At 40.0% G+C, this 24,310-nt stretch overlaps 1 protein-coding gene across 1 annotated transcript in view; it reads left to right on the top strand.

Annotated features, from left to right (window-relative positions):
• The window catches only part of KCNB2 (potassium voltage-gated channel subfamily B member 2), a gene marked incomplete at its 5' end in the record, with an annotated part of 176,232 nt that overhangs the window by 47,408 nt on the left and 104,514 nt on the right, over nucleotides 1–24,310 (top strand). The gene's annotated exons all lie outside the window — the stretch shown is intronic.

The raw sequence follows: 24,310 nt of genomic DNA, 5'->3' as shown, positions 1-24,310 counted from the left end.
TGTAGCATTCAGTCTCAGATGCAGGTGCTTTTCATGTGTAAGATGAGCAGAAGTGTCTTAAACTGGCACCCCTGCTGATACAGACTGCCTTTAACATTAGATTTCTTATGGACTTCCAACTGCTTGTCACATTAGGGCAAGTGAAACGCTGAGAGGATGCCTGTGAAATTGTCTCAGGGTCAGCCTTCTGTTCTGTCGAGCATCCCTGGATCCCTGATCTTCAGTAAGGAAAAGCTACAAATGCTCTTTCTATATTAGCACAGTTAAACTGAAAATCTGGGAGAAGTGGTTTCTAATTCTTTTTCTTGAAGAAGGTTTTTGCATTCATGCAAACATTGATATTAACTTGTTTGTGCTTCTTAACTAGCCTGGGAATGTAAGTTATTTAATTTTCAAAAGAACAAGGCAGAATGAAGCAGAAATCTTGGGACTCTGGTATCTATCTCCTTCTGGATGAAAAAGTAAATAAAGGAATTTGTTGCCTCATATTCAGTGGTCCACTGTAAAGGGTAGGTTTTTTTTCTAAAATAAGGATGAAATGCCTTTTGGGAGTATCATCCTTAACTATAGAGAAGCCTAGACATCTAGTTGCCTGCTCTTCAGAGGACTCAGATATGAAATGGATGAACACGTTTTTTCCCCATCTCTGTCTCCTTCAGCTGCTTGTGGCCTCGTAGACCTGGAACCCATTAGCAAGGAAAAATCTGGGCAAACTCAAGACACAGGGTTTGTTTGTAGATAAACTAGCCTGATTTGTTTGTGTCACTACTCACAGAGTGGTTGAAAGTACTCTGAGATGGTGATGTCCATGTGTATTTTCTTGTACAGGTGGTACATAAAAAGTTGTGGCATTAGAGACAGACCATGATAGCATTCACATTTCTTAAAAACTGATTGCTAGAAATTCCAATTTCAACCTTTTACAGCCTGGCACCTAACTATTCCCTTATTTTTTGACTGTTGTTTCTGAGTGACCTAGTACATCTCAGATGTAGTCAAGGAGTACTTAGCATGAAGTGGATATTAGTTGATAGTAGACTGCTATAGGAGACTATAGGATTACATTTCATAGTTACGTAAAAATCCAACAGCATGATTACTGGCACTACGGTAGATACCAGAAGACATAATAGTAATTTGCTGTCTTGAATACAGTTTCTACTGGTGTACAGAAAATTAGGAATGCAAGTCATTTAAGTGATTGTTAATGGAATTTGTGTATCTAATTAATTCTTCAGGGTGCCCTTGGTGGGAAATTGATTAAATTTTGTCATGGATCGCCATGTTGGTCAGGCGTTTGAGTGACACTGTGGGTAACATTGTTATTTTAATATATCAGTCTGCCATCATCAGAATGGCAGACTGTACAGAAATTTGCAGGCACAATGATTACCTATTCAGAGGAGCTTACTTAGAAGGAGGTGTGTCATAGCTGTAGCCACTATATAACAGGGCACCCAGAATCAAGAAATCTTGCTCTGGGCATCTTCTTTCTCTGTAATACCCTCCAGGAGTGAGGACAGTGTGTTTGTCTGGAGGGACAGAAAGAAACAATTCATAGTGTTGTAATTGCTCTTGTAGCTTGTTTTGTTTTTACGCTCAGTGCTTGAAATAAGCTGCTGAACCTACTCTGTTAATGCAAACAGAGAAGCAGAGGCTGAAGAGGTTAGTTTTGTTATTCGACTTCTCTCCCAGCTCTCATTTCACTTTTCAAAAGACCTATAGCTTTCTTCAGTATAAAATTATTGATAGATGTGTAATAAGAGAAATTTCCTGATAAGTGTCATCAACAATCCCTGGGATAAGATGTAGTTTCCATCCACTCTGCTTGGTCTCCTACAGGATATCTTACTGCCCTCCTGCTAGTGCTGACCACCCTCTTCAGTTCAGGGGGGACTTGGTCTACAGCCAGTTAAGTCCATGGCTGCCTTCTAGTTGACCTCTGTGAAGGCTGAACTCAGTCCCAGTTGCCAAAATTCCCTAGAGAGCATCTCCTGATACCCATTTCCAGGCTGCTGTTAATGAAAACACGCTCCACAGTAGTCTTCCTTTTCAAAAAGGCTGGTGCTGATTTTTCACACAGATGTCTATTCCCATATTAATCTGAGTGAAGTCAGATTTCAGGAGGTCAAGAAGCAGATCAGGTCTCTTTTGTGAAATAGTGTGTTTCTGGTAGACCTAGCTGCATGAGCATGGCCTGTGCCTGCCAGCTTTAAACTGCTGTGAACGAGCAGTATTGAGAGAAGCTCTGTCGGATCTGAACTGATGCTTCCATCCTGATATAAGCTTAATATTAATACTGGCTTTCCTTTATTTCAGGTTGGCCATGTAATTGCTCCAAGAGCTGTATTCTCAGTAGTCTGAGAAAGAGACATGGTTTCTACTGATTGTAGTTATGTGAGGGGCAGAGTGGTAACAAAGATCAGCTTTTCGTTGTCTCAAAAGACTTGTAACGTGTTTTTTGTGTGTGTGTGTGGTTTTGTGCTTGAAATTTTGCTGCTAAAAATATTGGATACATGTCCCATCTACATTACAGTGCCTGGAAATCCCATCAAAATAGACTCAGTATGAGACCTGCCTTGCAGTGGCACTGGCAAAGAAGTAAAGGGGTTTCCAATTTTAGCCATTCCTAGAAATTCACCTAATCTAATACCACCTGAGTGTAGACCATGTGGAGTCGGAGATTATTCACTGAGAAGGATTCCCCTTACCCTTTCTGAAGGTTACAAGAGGCTTCCCAAAATCTGGTAACAAGCAATGTCTACATTAGAGTACAAAAAAGCCACAGCTACAGTATGCCAAAGCAAAACAGCATGAGGAATCATGTTTTTCTCGTGTGCTGTTCCACAGGGGTATTTATTTTGCCCACCAGATCATCCTGTGAGGAAGGATTTTCAATATGTGGTAGTGGATGCACAGGTCAAGCCTCTGCTTACAGCCATTGCTGCTCCCATTGTCACTCCCCATCACAGCCAGTGGTTCTGGCAGGCAGAAACGCGAGTGACATCAGTGCAGTGTAGTCAACACGTGCTCTGGTACCGTTGTCATAAGGATGCCCCCAGCCTAGGTAGCAATGGGGAGCATAATTGTTACTGAATTATTTAAGACACAAGAACCCACTGAAAAATGAAAATCGACCTGTTCATCTTCTCTGGGAAACTCTTCTGATGGTGCTAGTGACTTACTCAGATAAGCAAAAGTACTTTTTTTTTTTAATGAATCATGTTAATCTCATTACATAATTAAAGCTGCTCAAGACATGCATTCATTTTCCCTTTCTCTGAAGCAAAAATTTGTGTTAATACTTTCAAGTGTGAGACTCTTCATTAAAGAATTACTCTGTATGTGCAGGTCGTGGTTTAATTATGTCTTACAGAACTCCAACTCCGATACCAAAATAGATAAATACTTCACAAAGAGAAGATGAAGCACTGCAAGCTATTGAATCATCTGGATTGCAATAGATCACATTTCTGAGAATGAAAGGACACCTTTTAGTGTGGCACTGAAAAAAGTTGTCATTAACTGAATTTTTTGACCTCTCCTTCCCAGAATATCTTCTTTATCAGAGTTCAGAAATCTTAGGTATTCTATGGGTTGTCTTTTGTCATGGTATTTCCATTAAATGTACACAAGACAGCAGTGGCAAATCAGAGAGATTGAGTGCAATATTTGAAGTTAGTTTGATTCTCTTAAATGGCCCGACAGTTCTGCTGCGGGAAGGAAATTATTTCAAATTAATCAAAGAATCTAAAAAGTAGTTTGAAATCTCTTCAATTTTCCTTTGTTTCTTTTCCCTTTGTTGTTGTTGTTGTTGTTGTTGTTATTTTATTAATGAAGCTTCCATTCCAATCTAACATGACGTTTTCAATCCTTGGATTAGATGAAATGAGAGGAAGTAGGTGTGCGTGGGCCTTTTTTCCCAGCTGGAAGATAAAAGCCGGTGGCCACCTTGCTCAGTTGGCGTGTGCATGCGTCAGCAAGGGCATCACGTGCTGGGGCTGTTTCACAGATGACTTAGGCACGGAAATAGCTGGCAGGTCACTGAAGGACTTCACCAGTGGCAGATCACTTAATCAGACTTTACGTGTCGGCTGCTGGACCAATCCCTCCCCTGCGGCCCCAGCCTCCACCAGTACAGTCTTAGGGCTGGCTTATCCAAGGATGGAGCAATTCAGCCAACACATAATGAAGATTATCAGCGTGGAGGAGCACTCCTGTAGATTACAATGCTTTTGAGTTTTCACGGCTGTGATGTGTGTGCCTCTCCATCATTCCCATCTCATCTTTGGTTTTGGTTTTGGTTTTTGCATGCAATCCAGAGGTGGTTCAGGATATTCCTCAGAAAGGTCTAAGCAAAGAGACATGTGTCTTGTTTACTTCACTGGGGAAGCTCATTACAATAGGAAACGTCATGGGAAAATAGACTGGATGCTTGAATAATCCATGGTTTGACTGTGACCTATTGTATTTATCATACCAGAGGCTTAAGAAGTATTGTTCTTGTGAAATACAGTAGAAAATCATACAGACTGAATCTGTTTGTTGCAATTTTGCACACTAGAAAAGTAATGTGACAATGTACAGTCATGCCATAGCTGGTTATTGGTGTGATGTTTTATTCAGTTTGGTGGATGCATATATGGCTGTAGTGGTGTGAGAATATCCACATGCACTTGAAGATGCTTTGTATACAATAACACCAAGAAAATGGGCAGCACTTTTATCTTGGTAAGGACAATAAGATGCAATTAGTACAGAAGAAGGAACAATTGGATTCACATGGATTCACAAGTTTGTTTGCAGTGAATTATTATTTTATGCAATAATGTTCTATTATCCACATTACTCTTCACATACATAATTTATGTTTTTTGCATAGTAAATGCATTTCATTCCTGGATGAGTTTCCACTGTTGCGATGTCTGCTATCCTAGCTAACACTGGGAGCTGAGGGCTCCAAAGCTATTAGCCTTAGTCTTTGCAGCTGCCCACTAAAGAGACAGGCTTTGTGTCAGAGGCTCAATATGTTCATATCTAGAGCTAATGCAAACTCAAATCCACCATATGCCAGAGCACAGAGGGACACATAATGTCCAGTGATGAACGGACAACATCCAGATCTCCTGCTGCATGAGGAGTAGTTCCACAGCCAGACCTTTTCACCACTTTTCTTGTTTTTCCGCTTGGTAAATCAGAAATAACTCCTCTGCTGTACAGTTTGAAAAGACAATCAGGCAAGTCAAATGTGATTTCTCAAGTTCTGAACCAGAATGAAATGCATAAGGAGAATAATTTCTTTCTGAACAAAAAGTACGAACAAGAAAGCAATGAAAGTAGCAATATTGCGATATCTCAAAGCAGTGTAATACTGGCAATATATCATTATCAAAATGTATGCAATTATACATTGCTATAATGTGATATATTCTATAATTTATGCATTCAATTATATTTTGATAGAATCAGAAAAATCCATGTAAAATAATTGGGCTTAGATGGATTTGGAATGAAACAGTTTCACCTCATCCACATATTTTTATCCATTTAAGGATAAAAAATAAGAATGATGCACAACAGCTGTTTCATTTGAATTGACATAAACCTGAAAATTCATCAGTGAAAATCAATTTTATAATGAAGACTGTGCATTTTTGGACCCATCCAAGTAAACATCCTTGTATTTCCTATCAAAAAAATAATGTTGCAATTCATTTTGCTAATGATCATAACTAGGGCATATAAAATCCTAGAAGACTCACATTCAATATTCATTCAGAAAAATCCTAAAGAAAAGCAAACCTCTTTTGTTTTCCTCAGTATCATTTAACAATCTCTTTATTTAGTTTTACCAGAAATCCTTCTTCAGCAAAGAATGCTCATGGAATTAAGAAAAAAAAACAAAACCAAAACAAACACCAACAAGCAAACAAACAAGCACACATATATTTATGTTGTTGTTTAAAAGGTAATTTGTTGAAGCCTTGATCTTGTATAGATGCATTTAGTCATTCAGTTAAGGAGGAGAAGAAATGTCTCATGACAGATGCTTGTCTACAGCTTAGCCCCTGCTATGAGTCCCTGTGATGTTGAGGGGTGTTTGTCCTTGAACATTGCAGCTATACCAGTAAAAACCCTAGCAGATGTGGAATCTGGTCTCCAAAAGTATGCTTTCATCTGTGTAAATTGATTCTGTATTATACTATGCAACCAATTGTATGACATCGAAGCACTTCTAAAGTGGATGGGAGCAGTCGCACAGGCTAACAGCCAACTTAAGAAGAAATATTTAAACCTCATATTTTGCAAGCTATCCTTCACACAGCCCAGTAATATTAATCTGAGTAGTTTGCTGTCGAATCTTTAGAGTCTTCAGCTCAGCAGCCAATCTTAAATGCCAACTTTTTGCAAAATACCAAAGCAAGGCATATCACAGTAGAAATAGTATACTAAATTTTCATTAATGAGGGCATCTATCAACCATTTGTTGTCCCTCATTAAGCTGTCCTGATTTGAGGCAGCCATAAAAGAGGAAGTCTGAAGGCTGCCAAGTCAGATAAATATTATGTGAGCTAGGAGGAAGGGTTGTGTTACAGCTTCCCTGTGAGTCCTGTTGATGAGGCAGGGCATTGGATCCCTACCCCAGATGCAGTAGTCACAGTTTGTTTCCAAACTGCTCCCCATTCAGTGGATGGCCTGGCTTAGGGACATGCTCAGGACCAGCTTTATAATGAGGGCAATGATACCTTGCACCCATGGGTGGTGAGACTGGAGCAGCTCTAGGTCCTCCTCCTGTGGGTGCCTGCCGGCAGGGGAAGAGGGAAGGGGGAACATGTGCTATATCTGCTCTCCCTGGTGTGGAGCATAACCATTACCTCAGACATGGAGTCGCAATGACCCCTGAGATAATATTAGAAACAATTTTCTGTGAAATGCCACTGAAGTGTAAAATACAATGCCTTTTGTCTGCCGGTGCAGCTTTGCTCTCATCATGAGGGTCCTTGGCAAACAGATTTACTGACAAACAATCACTGAACTTTAAGTCTTAAGACAATATTGGAGAGCATCATCAGATAATGAAATACATATATCATCTTTTCTCACTGTGGATGCAGTTCTACATTATCTTCATCCAGCCCAAGACCAGCAACCTGTCATGTGGTGTCTTTATCTAGATAAAGTCATTGACATGTAGAACAGCTAACTCTTGCAATGAACTGTGTCAGATCAGCCTCAGCTAAAGAGTTACTTTGAAAAGCTGTCTATCAGTTACTTCAAATAATGAAAACAGTTGAAAAATAGCAATCTGTTCAGGAAGGAAAAAATAAGTTATTTTTCTGAAGTACATTTTTTGTGTACATAGGACTCTAGTCCTATCTGTAAACACAAGGCTAGAAATTTCATTCATTACAGTTTCTTCTTTTAATTATTGACAATTTCTTTATTAAGGGAGATGGGTTTAGAATTTCGCAGTTAGTTAAACACCACTTAACCTGCTGACACAATCTGTATGTATCCCATTAAGTGAAATTTTTGCTAATGCTATCCCAGTTAAGCAGTTGTCATTACCATTCACTATCATTAAGCTAAACAGGTTCTCTGGGACGTATCTTAATAAGGCGCCATCCTGATTACGCACATCCTGATTAAGAGAAGTATGCGCTATTACACTTATTTGTCTGTCCTGGGAGGAAAGGACCTTGCATTTCAGAATGTGTCTGACCTTACTTAATGTTAAATACAAGGCATTCTTGGATCTGGTGAAACTTTGCTGTGTGGCAGCCCGTATTTGTGTCTTCATTATGTGAAGTTGTTACTGGAATCATCCTTCCCTAAAAGACATGCAGCTTGCTTCATTTTAAGTTTGGCTCCCAATTGAGTAAGTGGAATTATCCTTCTGGATAGAAATGATATTCTTAAAGACATTTTAAAATTTTACCCACATCCTTAACCAATTAATTATGATCTAAATATTTTTACTTGGTTGTAGCTGGTTACAGGGCTTAATTTCCTCATTGATAATGGACTTGTCAATAGGAATGATGCTGTTCAATTGAAGCTGTATAATGCATCTATTAGATCTTTCCAATCCAGAATTAGTGCCAGTATTTATGTTTAGTAGTGTTTGTGGTATATAGCAAAGCAATAACTTCTTAATTGCACCTTCCAAATTAAACTATGAAATGAAGTGCAGTTATCTTTCCAGGTTGGCTATCTGTTCTTTGCCTAGTGTAAGATGATAAAATTGATGCTTCTTTAATCTATGGAAACACCTGAAATAGGCATATGTACGCCATGAACTCAGTTATCTCAGTGCAGATTTTATTTGGCAAGAAACAGCTTACGAGCACTCCCCCAGAACACCTCACAGTGTACGGGTGCGCACGAATGGATGCGGGCAACTGGCATCCTGATAAAAAGTGCAAGGGTCCTCAGAAATAACTGGAGTCAGTGCCCTTTGCTTCACTACCTGCAGGCAAGTAGATGACACAACTTATTCCTCTCCATGGCAGGTTCTTCCAAAGCTTTGTGCTTTGAGTGTTCCTGTGACATAAACCCCGGACCTGGCTCGTAGAGCTTCTCTGGCCCCATAAAGCAGCTGAATGCTGTGCTCCACGTCGTTTTTACAGGGCTTTATCACTGTGTGCACAGCCTGGCTGCAAATTGCTTATTTCAAGCAAGTCAAGGAACAAGAAGTGGCTGTACTGAGAGTTGTGAATGCCAGAGCTGACTTTGCCTCTGTGCCTTAGAGCCATGTATGCTTGAGAGCACGATATACAGCTTGTTTCCCAAACTTAAACCTCTTTTGGCATGCACATGCATGACCACCTGAGTTAGCAGAGGTGCACCCCCCAACAGGATGGCGGAATGATAGCTGTTCTTGGTCCTCTGCTCTGGAATTACTCACACATGAACTTCTGCCAGTAATTAAAGGTCGTTAGCAGTTCCCTGGTCAGTGGGGATGCTTGAAGCTAGTAACTGCTGCAGGAGCAGAGCTGTTGGCTGAATAGATATTGAATGTGTAGCCAGCAGCCTGATGGCATCTGGTCTGATGGCTGGTTGCTGCTGAAAGGGGAAATCCCATTTATCTGATCCTCTTCCTCTTCTTCTTTTCCTATCCCTGCTCGTGGCCATACCATACTGCTTTTTCTGTTATAGTCCTCATCAGACCTTATGGAGGACCGGTTCAACTGCCCAGCCTGGAAGAAAACTCTTAATTTCCTTTTGCCCTGTTATTCTAATTTCATCCAAAAATAATGAATGAAATCAGCTTACAGTGGGGTCAAGTGAACACCAGGCTTTGTAAAGAGAAACAGCAGAAGCTTGCAATCAGGAGCAGAAGAGATGGGGAAAGAGTGCATTGAGACTCAGCTTTTGTGATAACAAGCTGTTAGATCAGCTTATCTGGCATGTCTCTGTCTGGCAAACTGCACAAGTACGGATTGACTGTGCCTCTCTCTTTCCCTTGGGAAGCACTATAATATTCAAAAATGGAGCTGGAGAGTATTTAGCCATCCCCTGCTGCAAGGATAGGTTGACTTTAATACTTCAAAAGAATCAGCAGTTGTTTTGGAAAAGAGTAGGAGCAATATTCCATCTTTTGTCCCAGGTAAGCTGTTGACTCCTGCTTTGCAGAAACTTTTGAGAATTGAGTATTGCTTACAAAAATCACTGGGTCATCTGTGGTTACTCTCCCCCAAAATGGCATGTTGCCTGGTCATTGGTTTGCTTGTCGTGGCTAATTTTTTTCAGCTTCTAGGTTGAATAGGCATTTAATTGGTGAATTTTGTCCTAATCAACACATGTCAACTGAAAAGGGTCTGTTCCTGTACAGTAGTCAGCTGGATATATGCTAATTAAATGCTCATCATGAAATGCCTTACTGAGTGTTTCATATGGGACTGGTTACTGCACTTTCTAGTTCATACATAGTTCAGTGAGAAATATTTCAGTCTGCAACTTACTGTCAATAGCTTTTCTTCTGAGAATCTGGCTTTGTCCATAGGAAGCAAGAACCCATACATGTCCAACAGTTAAAAAATGAAAATCATTCAGGTTGCATACTCCAGGCAGGCTGGAAACTCTGCAAATGCTTTCAGTTATCCAGCAGCGTGGCTGGATAAACCTGTCTGAGTTCCCCTGGAGAGGCTGGGTGAAGAGCAGATGTGGAGAACTTAAAGTGGCGATGCCCATGTGTTGGTTTACAAGACAGGGCCTCCCAGTGTCCCTGTTGCTTGAGATTATGCACTGGGGAATGAGTTAGAGAAGCACCAGAGGCTCTGGTGCCTCTGAATGTGTAGCATCTGTGCAATGGGCAGGCATCCCCGGAGGAGTGGAGACCCCTTTGCCCCCAGGTCAGCCTGGGCCAGCTGCAGTTGTTGGGTTGGACCACTCAGTTCTGCTCATGTGTATATGCCCCAGGAGAAGAGAGGTGTTGGTGCTCTGCTGCTAGGGTGAGAGTTGCAGATGTTGCAGGTGGGACCAAATGAGAGTTGTTAGCTCATGCAACTTGAGCACTATGTTAAAAATCCTCTGAGGGTGTTACAGCCTCCTTTCCTGCAGCACCAATTCTTCCTTCCAGCCATTTCATCCCACCCTCAGGCTGCAGCAGCATCCCAAATTTTCAAGTGCCCTAATGCTGTGTGGCAAGCTGATACATTTCCATTGCTGAACCTAATAAAAACAGTGGTTGTCATGGTTTACTAGCAAAACTTTAGTGCTAACTCAGAATCATGGCAAAGTGCCCAAATAGCCTACGCTCTGCATTCTGTACAGTCTCAGAGTAGTTATCGGTAATTGCATCTCCACCCCCTCCCTATTACATATACTCCATGTACCATCCAATTCTTCACATTTATTATTCAGGGCACTTTTTGTTGGAGATTATTGCAGCTAACTTACCAAGGAAAAGGACAGTCAATGGCTTTAAAATACAGTGTTCTCTCTTGTTTATGTTATCTTTCTGCAACCCTGCATTGTAATGCTCTTTCCTGACTTTTGTTGCTATTTCCCCATTCTGTGGGGGCTTCCAAAAGGTTAGCTGGTGTCACAGGGTCATATTCGTAGCCTAATTTTACTCCCAAATATGTCTTGGACAGATAACTTTCAACTTTGTATGTACCTGAGCTCTGTGATAAGACAGGAAAACACAGCAATAAAATGCAATTCTGTTTATATAACAAATCAGATCATTTTGCCTTGCACTATATGACAAGCACTATATGGGAAACTATATGTAATCTCTGTGTAAAAATGAACATCTGCCTCCATCAGCTTAGAATATTTATAACACAAGATGAGCAGAAGCAGTTGGGGAGCAGGATCTTGTGGTTCACAGTGGTCGCTCTGAAATCCAAAGTAAAAATGATTGACTGATGTTTACCTCTGAGTCAAGATTTTCCTCTTTGCTTTGAAATGCTTTTTTTTTCTCCTAGAGTTCACATCTGCAATAGCTTAGGGCTAGGGCTTTTGTTTAATTCTTATTCAGCCTCCAATTGAGAGGATCATAACTTAATACATGGCAAACAACTTAGTGAAAGAAGGGGAAAGTATGTTGCTTTTGGGAAGTTATCCAAAATTTACATTTCACTTGCAGGGAAGCTGGAATACTAAAGCTGTGAATGTGAATTGTGGATTGAGGTATTTACCATCCAACATTCAACATTTCTCGTTAATCCCCCACTGCTAAACGTTGCAATCCATAGCTCCTTTGTGCCTGCTGAAGTCCATGAAGACAGCTCTGAGACACACAAGCCAGTGCTATCAAATCAGCAACCATGTGGTGATTTGGCAGGAATATAAAAACTGCAGCTCTACAGTGATTTGGCAGAAGACATGAATGCTGCTGATATATAAATTTGACTGGATACTCTCATCTCCAGTTTGAAATGTCTATATTAGAGTGCATCCCATCAACTGAGTGTCTGTACCTCCACAGAACTGATCTGTTAATTTAATCCAATACCCTAAATTGTTTAAATGACACTATAGAAAGTGATATTCAAGGTCTAGTCACATACATACACAGGGCAGAAAGAGTGCCTGGGGTAAAAATGTGCAAAGGGTTTGTTAGTGTTTTGATCACAGGAAATGAACCTATGAAAATTAGGTCTTTCTTTTGTTAAATACTGTTGAAACCCATGAGAACAGACTGTCCCTCACCTAAGAGAGTTGATAAACTGTAAGTAACATTGTCTTAGGTTGATGAGGAGTTTGATGGATAGTTTCTGTAAAGTCAGTGGTATTTGAAGTACCACAATTCACTCTTCAGAATAAAAGTGTCACAATATGGCACAAAATAGATAAAGCAGAGAAAAAGTAAAAGAAATATACCTGACCTCTTTCCACAGATGGGAAACTGAAGGACAGAACAATTGTAGAACTTATAACAGTGACCCATGAACTGCAAATCCTGCTGAGTCCTTCAAGGAGATATTGCCTCCATAGCAGATGCTGTGACTGTCCATTTTAAGGAGGCTGGGCACACAGTTTATTCCACTGAGCAGATTACAAAACTTTGTCTCATCCTAAAAGTCCTGAGCTCCAAAGGAGTTGTGTCCCTCATGTCCATATGGTACTGGTGGAGAGAGTCAGACATCTGGAAAAGCAATCCAAAATGTCCCCGTTTTGAACAGGTGATTATTTGGAGCTCACCAGTAGGAAAACCTGGATACTGACATCAGTCATGGTCCTCTCTGGAGCTTCTGTGCCTGAGTCAGGGCTCTGTGAAGGAGCCAGAGTCCAAGCCTCTCCCCTAAGGAGACAGATCTGTGTGTGCTCTATGAATAGAAAAGAGTTTCCTGTTTTTCTTTTCTTTAACAAAACAAAAGAAACCACAGTCTTAGGAGATGAGTCTTCAAATTGTAGCCTGGGCCAATCAATAGTCATGGAGTCAAAGACTTAGTTTTTATGACCTCTTCAGAAAGAGAAAAGAGCACCATATCACAAATGCGGGTAGCTCTGTGGGGTGGGAGACATGGGTATGACCACTTTTCAGAAGAGAAAATATTGTGAGTGTTGAGTGTTACCTCCAGGTGAGCTGAGGGACACTGTTGTGTATTGTTTCTGTACATCACCTCGTGTCTGCACCACTGTAGGGACTGCTCAGAAAGATGGAGCACTGGGTATGTGCAAAAAGGGAGGGTGCCTAGCAAGTACAGTTTCCTGCAAAGCCTGTGAAATTGACATTTTTGTATTGCAGTTTTGAATTTTAATAACTGAAATCTGTCTAAGCCCTCTTTAAGGCACTTGCATTCTCCTCAAGACCTGGCTCCTGACTTTCTGTAGCTATGGCAGCTGTGCAGGGTGTGAGCTGGTACCAAGCTGAATCCCTCCTCTTGCTAACACCAGTGTGAACTTCCACAAAAAATGAGCCAAAAATCCACCTTTTAAATCTTCCTTTATTTTAATTTTCCATGACATGAGCAAAACTAAGGCAAATACTAATTTTATTCTGCACTATAGTTTTGTGGGGAGAATAAGTGACTGGCAAGACCTGAACCATATGACTCTGGATTCTCTTTCCTTTCATTCCATTTGCTATTAGGTTTGTAACCATGTCTTTGTTGTGGTGACATTTTATATTAAAGGAAGCTTTTGGATTATAAATTAGATTTAGCTAGTAAAAGCCATGTCATGTCTTTTATTGCATTTTTCATTTGTTGTTATTATTTTATGAGAATTCAGTCTGTGTACAGGCTTCCAGCAACTGTAGAACTCCCCCTCGCACATCAGTGCTGTTAGGAGAGGGAGTAGGAATAGAAATGAATTATCATCTGTGTGGAAGCTACAGGAAAGTTCAGCAGGTCTCAGATCTCATAACTGAAATAAAAATCCTGGAGAAGTCATCAGTTTGGGGCTGCCTTTTCTGGTAATTCCGAAACAAAATTGCAGTCACAGGAAGCAGGATTACCCCTACTCTTTGCAAATTAGCTAATATGCTTTCTGTTAAAAGCAACCACTGAACTGAATGAAAATAAAAAAATTGCAGCCACCTCTGTGGTGGCCGTTTACCTCTTAGCCAGACACAACCTCAAACCTAAACGTCTGTTGGTAGTAATCCCCTAATCAGAGAGCACCCAGAATCTAACTTCATCACCAGTTCTTCCTGCTGCCCATCTGTTCCCAGCAGGCAGGTACATGATAACACACAGTGACAGTCAATACTGAGCTTGTACATCCATACTGCAAGTTTTCTTGGACCAGAAAAACCCCTACCAAAGAAGACAGCAAAACAGTTGTGAAGACCACTTATGTAACAGTCCTTCAAAGTAATAGAGTCCAACACGGAGGGCTTTTATCCTTAAGGGTATGCCATGAACAAAATGCCATACCTGTTGTCTGATGCAGGCCTCCATACATCATCACACCGCCTGTGATCACGCTGAGCTCCTGGGTAAACCATGGAAGGGGTTTTAATTGCAAAGAAAACTTGCACAACAGAGTAGAGAAAGCTGTGGGCAGAACTTCAGCCAAGCAACTACGGAGAAACCCAGGATGAAACTATACATTTAGCATACAGTTATTCAGCAAAGTTACATGGAAATATGTATTATGTATGGATTTCTATCATATACTTATTTGTTCTAGTCTGGTCCTAACACTTCTTAGGACAAGTAGCGTGAGTTTGTTATATATGTCTGTAGCATACAGGGAACCAGGATAAGTGCTCTACTGCAATCCTTCAGAATAAATTTGTCAACTCTGGGCAATACAGCAGCTGGAGGAATGTCTGTACATGGCAGAAAAAATGGCAGAACTGTTCTTTTTGGTCATCTTCCTTCATCCCAAGGCAGCTGCACACTGAGAATGGACATAAAGGCAATACGAACTGGGCTGTACACATTAGCTGTGCTCACACGTAATGGTAGATGTAAGTGTGGAAGAAAGTGGCTGAGGCCTCTCTAATTTGTATGTACTGTACTGCAGAGGCCTCCGAAGCTGGTGTGAACATGGACATCGATATGTAAGGCATTTTAAAAGTGGTTTCCTTTTCTTCCACTTCTTGTAGACACAGCACTCATTTTTAATGGATATGTCCAGATATCTTTCTCTTTTTAATTTGCTAGAATGGTTTGAAGCCAAAATATTTATTTTTGTGAGTTACTTCTGATCAACAGGCATCAAATGGAAAACACGACAACATTGCATGCATTGTCAGAGCTTGTTAGATCATGGCTATGTTGCCAGTAACGAAGGCAGTGTTCATTGCACCATTCTGTTGGCTGGAAGACATAATTTCCTACTGAGAGTTTCCATTCTGAAAGTTTTTTGTGCCTAAAAATGTAGCAAACGGTAGCAAAATAGCAAGCACCAGTTGTCACTGTCACCTTGCCAAGGCCTATCTTCAAAATTTCTAGACTTAGTACTTTCTGTATATATTAAAAGTAAATAGCTCTGAAGCCCAAAGTGCAGGATATCAGAGTAAAAGATAAAACACATGAGTTTACAGCACTATAGTGGAGAGTCTTTGTCTTTTTCAAGCAATTATAAATGGCAGGTGTCATCTTGGCATGAAATATAAGGCTTCCTGGCTGCCAAAGAGAATCTCTTTGTTAATGCTGCAATCATTCAAGCTGACAGTTTTGCTTAATAATACTTAAAGTAACCCTTCGGATAGTAAGTATGTCATGTAGATGTCAACATATATTTTCCAAAGCACTGATTTGTCTGGCAGCCTGGAGAGCTCTGATGTTCTGAGGGTTAAGTAACTGTTTATTAGTTTTTATTTTCCTTGAGATAACAATTTTGTAAATTAATTATTGGTTTTAGGTCTTCAGAGTAGAAAATTTCAAAGGCCACATCCACTTCTTTTGGGCTTATACAAGCGAACCAGCCTACCTCTGCCCATAATAGAACAGTCATAGTATTGTTTGTGTTCCTGTAAGGAGAAAGCTTTTCAAGGCTATTTTTATGAGTTAATGAAGTCAACACTGATGCAAGAAACCTGAATAATGCTTTATGTATGTATGTAGGTGCTATTTACATACAGACAGGCTATTTCTGTACATACATTAGAAACCTTCAGTTTAGCCTGTTCAGTGGGTATGTTCTGCCTCCATTGTGCTCATAATTTTCTGCAGTCAAAAATAGGAGGTCAAACAAAAGGCTTATGTAGGCATCAGAACTTCCATATACGTTGATCTGGCATGAACAGAATTTAGCTTTTGTTCTTTCTGTTTTTCCAGTTTAGGCTGAAGTTTTACCATTTATTATTAAGCAGACATTAGAAGAAGAGTAAGAAGAGTTTATAACCTGAAACCTGCCTTTTCTTTGCAAAGGGGTTGTCCATGATAGAATTATGGTATTTCGGTCTCTGAACACAGACATTCATGTGCCATCAATCAGATGCCATAGATGCTCATACTTTTTTTCAAAATAAAAATGTTAAGGAGTTCTTTATTATTAAACTTCAGACTACACAAACTAAAATAAATTGATAATAATTCTTCTTCATTTTCACAAAGTTGTGCTAGTTTTAACCTCATGCAATTTATAAAAACATTATCATTTTTATTCTTACACTGCCATTAAAACTCCAGTCAGTAGTTAGCATTGGGTTGTTACATTTCTTCTAAAAGCATCAACAGCAGAAGAAAACCTGATGACTGTTGGTACAATTGAAATGCCGTATAATTTAGAATCATGTCAGGGAAATGATTGCACATCTCCCCCCATTTTAATGGAACTTCATCCCCACTTAAATGTTTACTTGTTTGTTCTGTTGTGCATCAAGTATTATTCACAATCCTTAGCCATAAGCTCTTAAAAATCCTCTTCCACATTGTTATTACCAAAGCCATCATTATTGGTTTGCTGTTACCATTACATTACCTTGTTTGTTTTTTTTTTTTTACTAGGGAATATGTTTCTGAAGACTTATGTGACAGGAAGTATTTTTACTGATTATATTGAAAATACTTCTATAAAAAATTGCAGGATTAGATCCTGGAAGCGAAACCTGCAGGCACATGAGCACACACTTCATTCTAATCCTAAGAGCAGACTCATTAAATATTTTTCTCCTGTGGAAGTGGTTGAAAGACAAATAACTTAGTCTGTATTTGGCCAAGCTAGCTCTATTTGCTCTTTTAAATTTTCCATTATAAAACAATCCCTACAGTTGTTTGAATTGTTTTGTAATTGAAATCCACAATAATTATGTGGAGGCCTTCAGGGGAGGTTATATGCCTTCCTTAGTCTGAAATGGGTTTTGCCTTATAGCTGTGTTTAGATTTATTCTCTAATTTAACTGGAGTGACAAAATGATGCAGAAAACACATACTCAGAGATGCAAGTCAGTGTAACAAATTGCAAAAAAACCTCTTTCAATTCATTGAGGTCTGGTTCCCAAATCAATGGAATCCAAATAAAAGATGTGCAAGGACTTCTGGGACCTTCAGATCAGATCAATATACGTATTTTAATATCAGTGCAGTGACTGGATGCAATTCCTCTTTTTATATAAAATTAAGCTGTTTGTGGGCATCCCATACCTAGCTGAAGTATTTCTTTCCAAATAAGAGATGAATAAGATTATCTGGTAGGTCAATAGGAGCAATAAACTTTAACTCGGCCCTTAGCTATTTTGATTCACTGAGAAATTTGCTTTCAATATTTTATTAAATTGAAATATTATCTTTAATGTAGAAATGTTGTGTCTAGACTGTAAAGTATATGCTGATATTCTCAAGACTGTGATTAAATAAGAGGAATTTAAGGACACATTTCCATAAGGTAGGTTTTGGGATGGATGATAGAGCTCTTCAAGTTAAGCATAAGACAATAAAAGCTCTCAAATAACAATACAAACCAGCAAACCCATAATTCAGAGACAGGGAAATATGTATGTTTGCCATGCCAGTAGCTCTCTTACTGGAACAACTGGTCAAAGACTGGTTGGAGCAGTCCTGTACTGACCTCTGTTACTAGTTGTGTCATGGACTGTGTCCCCTGACACAGTCTAGATCTTGGGTAGCTGACATGTGGCTGTTCCTACATGCAATTAAAAACAAAACAAACAAACAAACCACCAACAACAACGACAAACACCCACAAAGAAAAACAAACAAACAAACAACAACAAAACCAAACCAAACATTAAGCTAGAGAATGATAGGTAAGGAGATCTATAAAGAAGAGTGGTAGAATAGATATTATGTACCAGAGATACTCAAACCTGGACATTGTCAAGCACAACCTTTTTAGCTGTCCCTGTTTTGAGCAGGAAGGTGTTGGATGAGATGATCTAAGGAGGTCCCTGTCAGCCTCAGTGGTTCTGTGATTATGTGGAAAGAAATAAAACAACTGTTTTACCCAAATTTAGGAAATATTTCTAAAGCAAACATAAAAAGCTCTAATCTTCAGACTGAAACCCCTCTGCCATATAGCAGCATTTTTTAAATTCATAGGAATATAATAATTGTAAGAAAAAAATGAGGAGGCTTTAAATGAGATTCATGTAGGGATAAGTCAAGAAGATCTAGATTTGTCTCATTCACACAGTGTATTCAATCCTTTCTAGTTTAAGGTATCACTTTTTAGTACACACAAGGATATACTTGAGTTTATTTTATAAGAAAAGTAGGCCGCATTTCCTTTTCAGCAAGTCTTAGTTAACACTCTGATATCTGGAAATATGATAGCTGGGCATGTCACTGTAGTCTTATTTTTGTTTACTTCGTGTTGCTCTTCCTGGCATTGACTGTATAAATTAAACAGTGTAGAAAATTGAATGGTACAAAATCAAACCTGGAATTTAAATTTCAGTTGAACTCAACTAATTCTGTCACTATACAAACATTTGGTGAAAAATTACATAGAAAACAGAAAAGCTCTGGATCTCTCACGTGTCCTCAGCTGGCAAAAATAAACAATAACTTTCTGCAGCCTTCCCTTCATGCTGAGGTTTGATGTTCAGCTGTTTCAAATGAGGAAGGTTTTCAAATGTTGCAGCTGCTGTTTTCACACATCTTCATTTGCGCACCAGCTCCTTCATTCCCAGTGGTCATGCATCCAAAGCAGCACTATCAATGTCCTATCAGTCCTATCAATGACCTCTACTCTTTTCATTTCTGTCCCGATTTCTGGTTTTTCATCTTTGCCTTCTTGACATTTGCTCTGAAACACCTTTTGATAGTTTTTCTGTGGATAACATTCATTCAATCAATTTATTTCCTAGACTGAACATAATCACAACAAGCTCAAAGCCATTATCCTTCTATTTGTATCCCCATTTTGGGTCTGAACATTGAACATTTTAATGAAATAGTCAATAGATAAGGCAAATGAGAGGCTACTCCATGTAGCTCAGACTTCTGAGTTCAGTGCTTTAGAAGGACATCCTTGTCTTCCATGCTGACTCCTGTGGGTTTGTCGACGTGGGGAATGGTAAGCCCTATGGAGTGGATTGGTGCTGGTGCTACTCTTCTTCCAGATCATCTCATTATTACAAAAGGAGGGATGCGGTAGAAGAAGCAGTAGTAACACCAGAAGGCTGGATATTATCTGTAACAAAAGATCAGATGAGGCAAATATACCTGGCTCAGCCACATGAAAAGGAAGATCAGGATGAGCCCCATACTGGGGCTGAGATCATAGAGCTTTTGCTGGAGAGAGAGGAGGTGTTGGAGACTCGTGACCACCACCCCACCACCAGCCAACAGCCTGGTGTCTGCAGCCCACTGCAGTGCTAGAGGTGCATGGCATCCTCTGGCATCCATGGCAATTGACGGATGATTTAACTTACCGTGTCCTACCAGGCAGCCTTCATCAGAGCTTCACCAAGCAAAAATGTCTCAGTTGTTCCCAAAACCCAAGGTAGGAATCCTGGTGTTCTAAGAAATGTCAGTTAAGATCATTATTTGTGAGTGGTTTCATTTGTTTTGTCTATATCAATATGAAAGTTGTCCCCAAAAGGCTGTGTCCTAATCTCAATGGTAAAAAGCTTTCCATGAATTACAATGCTTTTCTTCTCAACTCCATTTTTGGTGCAGTGTTTTGGTTGTATGCTTGAAAAATAAAAACTTTTTAAGAAAAGGTAGAAGTTCTGGGGAGACATAATGTCTTACATCAGACAAAATGATGGTAGCTGTAAAAAAACTGGCATGCTTGAGGCCACAGAATTCATTTACTGCTACAGCACTGCTATTGCAACTGCATTTGCAAAGAAAAAACTAAAATTAGGAAAAAAGATAATTACTTTTTCCTAAATTTCCCCCAAACAGCTCATAGAACAAATATCCCAGCAACAAAACCTGAACTCAGGCATCATGTTAGACAATAAAATTTACTCTAATGAATAGTTGAGAATGAAAAAGAAAAATATAAAGCACACCTTTGCTGTTATAAGCCAGGCTTTCCTGTGGCACAGCAAGCACTTCTGGGTGCATTTGGAGGGCGGTTTAGAACTGACTTGCTGCTTCCACATGCTCCTGTTTTGGTAAGTGCATGTGACTGGCTTCAAGGTGAACTACCGTCCCACTCATGGTTGTCTTTCTTGAATGTCATTTGTACTGTACAGTGTAGGGCTGGGGATTTTATGTTCATTAATGTGGACAGTACAGTCAGTGAGCTGATGAGAAAAAGGTGATCCAAACAGTAAGGCTTAATATGCCTGAGTAGGTATGAGAGCACAATTTATGATAAGCACTGGTCCTTTTTTCTCCTGGATAATGTTCAATGACGTTCATATAGAGATATCTGAAGAAGCACAATGAAGTTACTTAACAGGTGTTTATCTTTGAGTCATGGAGTAATAAAGTAGAAGAGACATGAAGAGACTGCTTAGTGAGTTCTCTGGGCACAGATCAAATACACCTGCTTTGCTTCTGACAAACTTCTGATCTTTCCTTAAACACCTTCAGTGATGGTGTCTTCACAGCCCTCCCAGGCAATCTGTTCTGATTTTCCTATGTGCTCCTTGCTGAAATTGAAGGCTGTCTCATCTCATCATCTCCACAGTAGATGTGGAGAGCTTTTTCACTAATCTAATGCAAATCACATCCTGTTGTCACTCAGCCTTCTCTCAGACCAAGGAACCAATGCACATTTCCTCATAGGCCCTGGTTTTCAGACATCTGATCATTTGCATTGCTCCCTCCTGGCACCCAAACCTGGACACAGTAAGAGCACAGAGAAAGGGTGTGGGAAATGGCAGCCTAAGCAGAACTAAGTGTAATGGAAGGGTTTTGAAGAGTTCAGCACAAAGATGCAGGATGAAGGTACCCCTTTGAAAACAGACATCACTGGCTCTACATGCATCAACATTTGAATCATATACATTGAGGGATTAGTAGTAAATGAGGAAGGGCTATGAGACTTCAAGTAGGTTATGTTTCAAGTGCTGGAGAAGGAATTGTGAGAGCATGGCTGTTAAGAGCAGATTAATCATATTCGAGGTGTTAAGAAAACCATTTCTTTGCAGTAAAGCTTTTGAGGTCTACCAGAAAAGACTTGTGATGTCAAAAAGGCAAAAAAACCTGCAATGCTGAGATATGAGATCAGGAAAACATGAAGTATAGATTTATATGTATGAATGAAGAAGTATCAATTAATGTAGAACTGAAGTAAGGAGTATCTTAGAAAAACTTAATCGAATACTTCTGGCCTCAGCTGCCTAAAGGCAGTCACATTGCTTATTTGTCTTTTTCTGCACCCTTCTCTCTGTCAGTCCCATTATCCTCACTCTCACTGCAAAGAATTTCTGAACAAATTTGCCAATGAAATAGGAGTTCCTGGAAGCTTAGGGAAACCAGTGGCTAGGTAAACAGGCCCAAGAGATTGTCCCCAGGGGGCCATCCTTCGATGCCAGTTTTGGTTGTTCTGTAGCATCAGGCTAGGAGGTGGTGGAATGGGAGGTGGTAGAACCATAGCTGCTCTGTGTAGGATTTGATTTTAATCTGAGAGTTTGGATAGATCCATGTCTTAGGATGGACTGTCCCGTGCTCTGGCAGTGTCTGTCTCCCGATTGCTTACAGAGGGTGCATGGATGACTGGTTTGGGTCACACCCCTGTCTTTCACCAGAGACCAGGTGAGATGAAGTCCAACTCAGACTCCCACGAGAGACATTGTATGGGAATAAGAGCAGTGGGAGCAGATGGTGGAAATGTGGCCAAGTAGCCTTGTGGTGGGAGAAGGGGGCAAAAAGTCTGGAACAGGAGGCAAGCAGAGAATAAAAGCAGCCAGGGGAAGTGAAGAGAGCACAGAGGACAGCTGAAGAAAAAAGCTTTAGAAGTTGCAGACTGAAAAACGCCCTGTTCACAGAGAAGAAACCCTCAGAAACTCACGTTATTTCTCCCCAGGTCTTCTCACTGGTGACTGATTTCTCAGAATGACTTCTCCAGTCCATACTTTCTACCAGCTGAGGCTTGTTCACAAACAAAGTGGTACAGTATTTGCAGTGCTTCTGAATTACATTTAACTGATGTTTCTTCCATACCACTGCATGTTAGTAGTGGTGGTGCCAAGTTCTGTAAAAGACTTGCTAGCTAGCACAATTGAGCTGCCACCCACACTGGAAAGCCTCCAAACATTTCAGTAAACACGAGAAGGTGTTGGCAGTCCTCTTTTAAAAGAAGCTTCAAAACTGTCCTGTGTCTCAAAGGAGATGGTCTACTCAATGTGTATGTAAGTACATATTATGTATAAGGGGAGTTCAAACAGGATGACCAGCTCTCACTGTTGAACATAGAATTGTGTTTCTGATTTTAGAAGAAGGATCTTGTCATTCTTTAATGAAACCCTTAGGAACTCTGAACAGTAAGGCTTTATACCAGGACTGGGAAGATCAGTTTGGAAGAAGTAAAAGTTATACTGGATGGAAGTAAAATCTTGAGCTATATTCTGTATTTAAAAGTGCCTGCTTCCCATTTCCTGACTACTCATTAATGTTTTGCCTGTATTGACATCCACCGAATGACACTTTGTTGGACCTAACACAGGCTCCAGGTCATGAAAGCAGAAGCAGTAGCATCTTAGCCAAAGGATCTAGAGCAAGTCATTTCACACAGACCTTGAGACAGAGAACTCTCTAGGGATGGAGTTCTCAGGAAATTTTTAAGCCCTGTTAGATGCTTCTAGGGCTCAAAAGGAGAAAGAGGAAGCCACAGCACTAGATGAAGTTTCAGTAGCTGGAGCCTTGTTGCAAATAAGCATTTCAAATGTGACAAATTAAATTTCTTTATCTATTTACATTCATTGACCTACAGCCTCAGTAGGCCAGAACCATCTCATAGATATCTTGGATGTTGACATTTGAAGCTCTAATGGAGACAGGGAGTGCTGGATGCTGTCCCAGGATTTCTGAGGAACACTAGAGTTCAGGTCCTGCCCTAACATCTACTTCACCCATGACTTTCATCTCAGTGGGCTCACTCTATGAGTAAAAAGATCAGAATCTGGCCCTGAATAACTTAGTCCTGCACTTTTATATTTTTTAAATCAATCACATCAAAACAGATGAAAGAGGCTTCCTAAATTGAAGCAATTTTTTTTACTGCACTAGAGACAAGTCACAACCGACAGGAAATGATTAAATAATATTAAGTCATTACAGGACACTGGTGGAAAAATTCTGGCATTAAGCTTTGGAAGGCTTAGAATATATATTCTTGCAAAACAGCAGGTTCTTTGCATTTTAAAGAAGGAAATGGGCACATTTCTAAAATTCAGTTCATATTTTGGAGAAGAAATTTGTTCTGAAAAAGCAGTCAGCCTGGGATTGTTATCAAAATGTGTTATTATGTGTAAAATCTTCTAATGTTTTTCTAAGAGAGGATGACAAATCTCTCACAGTACTAGGCTAATAACTCATAAAGAATTGCAAAATGCAGTATGCACAAATAATCCATCTACTCCTAAAACATTGAGCTAACTCCATGCAGAAGAACCTGGTCTGTTATTGTGACAGTCAATGTGCAATAGGTGATAGAAGTTGTTTACAAAAAAGAAAAAAAATAGCCCCATGGCCATAAACCCACCTCAGATTCACATTGTACTAAATTAATGAACTCCCCATCTGGATCCCCCTTCATTTGTAGAAGCTGAGCTTATTTCAGAATTTGCAGCTTAGTGTAGGAGGTTAGCTGCAATCCTCCGTAAAAGCCCTTTAATTTTACTTGAAGTACATGAGGAATATTCCTCTGCCTGACAGCATCCGTCACAGGCAAGGCAGCAAAAGGCGCGCGGAGGAAGCTGCCCTGCCGCATTGCTCATCGGGGCAAAGGAGCACTGTTCAGCTGAGGTGGAAGAATCATGGCTATTTCAGCTGCCTAAAGATCCTATGGTCTATCAAAACATAACAACGAGGCT

Source organism: Streptopelia decaocto, assembly GCF_964273445.1.
Source record: "Streptopelia decaocto genome assembly, chromosome: 2".
Taxonomy (NCBI): Eukaryota; Metazoa; Chordata; class Aves; order Columbiformes; family Columbidae; genus Streptopelia; species Streptopelia decaocto.
This window is presented reverse-complemented; position numbering and strand designations above follow the sequence as displayed.